Source organism: Tupaia chinensis, unplaced genomic scaffold (genome assembly GCF_000334495.1).
Source record: "Tupaia chinensis unplaced genomic scaffold, TupChi_1.0 Scaffold143970_1, whole genome shotgun sequence".
Lineage (NCBI taxonomy): Eukaryota > Metazoa > Chordata > Mammalia > Scandentia > Tupaiidae > Tupaia > Tupaia belangeri.
The window spans coordinates 47289-48983 of record NW_006203821.1 but is presented as its reverse complement, the minus strand read 5'-3'; positions in this window follow the sequence as shown (position 1 = coordinate 48983).

Genomic DNA, 1695 nt, shown 5'->3' with positions numbered 1-1695 from the left:
GGTATAGAAAGCAAACATAGATACCAGAGACAGTGTGGGAGGAGAGTGGGAGATGGCAGAGGGTAAGAGATAGGGAATCAAGAATGGGGGGGGGTGAAGCAAAACATACAGAAAACAAGAAATGGAAGATCATTTGCTGACAATAACATGTTTGTTGATGTGCTTGACTGAGACAATATACAGTATACTCTGGATGGAAAATCTCATTTTGTATGCTGTAATGATGTACAGTGAATGAATGCAAGTAAATAAATTGAAAAAAAAAAAGAGGCATAAACTAACTTATGTGCAAAAAAAAAAAAAAGAAAATTAAGTTAATCTCAATTTGGTCTGTTATTTGCACAAAACCCCATAAGGATTCAATTTCTGATGCAAGGCAATAGATACTATTGTATTATTGAACTTATGCAAAAAATCATTCTGCCACAAAATAATGCTCACAAATATTTTCCAAATGCAAAGGAGTAAGGAAATTAAAAAATTAAAAAAGAAATTTAAGCAAATTGCTGAACCTATCAACCACTCAAAAGAAAACCAAAATCCTTAGATCCTGACACACAAGCATATAAGAAAATCGATAGTGTTTTAGACAAAAGTCTTAGAATTCTGTCCCACCAGTTCGGTCTCATGTAATCTCTTGTTGAATTTGCAGTCTTACTGTGCTCTGATCTTTCTGCTAAAATCCTGGAAGTTACCATCCAACATTATTATTATTTCTGAACTTGTCCCAACTATTAAGTTTGCCTTTTTCTTTGTCATTTTTTTTGTACTGTTATTTCTGTCTATCTGTTAGTTTTCCTGGTATTTCACTCCTTTCAGAACTTTTTAAAGAGCTAGTCTGGTATTGGTAAATTCTTTCAGGTTTTATTTATCTGATAGCGTTTTTGTCTTTTCTTCCCATATGAAGGTTAATCTTGCCGGGTATAGTACTCTTGGTTGAAATTATTTTTCACTTAACACTTTAAATATATTTTCCAATTCTTTCCTTACTTGCATTGTTTCTGTTGAGAGGTCTGATGCAAACCTGATGGGATATTATTTGAAAATAACTTGATGTTTCTCTATTGCCAATTTTATATCTCATCTTTGTGGTTTTGGTCAATCTGGCTATGATGTGCCTTGGAGAAGATCTTCTTGTATTTATTCTATTTGGGGTCCAGTTATTTCTTGGGTCTGGATATTTGAATGCCTCTCTAGGTTTGAAAAGTTTTCTTCCATGATTTTATGGAATAGATTATCAATGCCCTTATTAGTTTCCTCACCTTCTGGGATACTGATTATCTCGATGTCTGGGTGCTTAATGCTGTCTAGTATTTCTCGTATAGTATTCTCATTTTTGGGGTTATTTTCTCAGTCTTTTTGGTATATTTTTCTAGGTCAGAGATTCTGTCTTCTATATCTGAGATTCAATCTTCTGCCTAATCTACTTTGCTTTTAATACTCTCAAGGGAGGTTTTGATTTTCTGTATTACAGCCTTCATCTCTAACAATTCAATTTGATTCTTTTTTTATGGTGTGTATTTCCTCTTACAGATAGTGCAAGAATTTCCTCACCTCCTGGAACTCATTTCTTTCTCCTGCATCTTCTGGAGTTCATTTTCTCTCTTCTCTTGCATTTCTGTTAGGTTTGTCAGTATAAATATTCTAAATTCTTTATCTGATATTTGCATATATACACGTATGTATATATATATA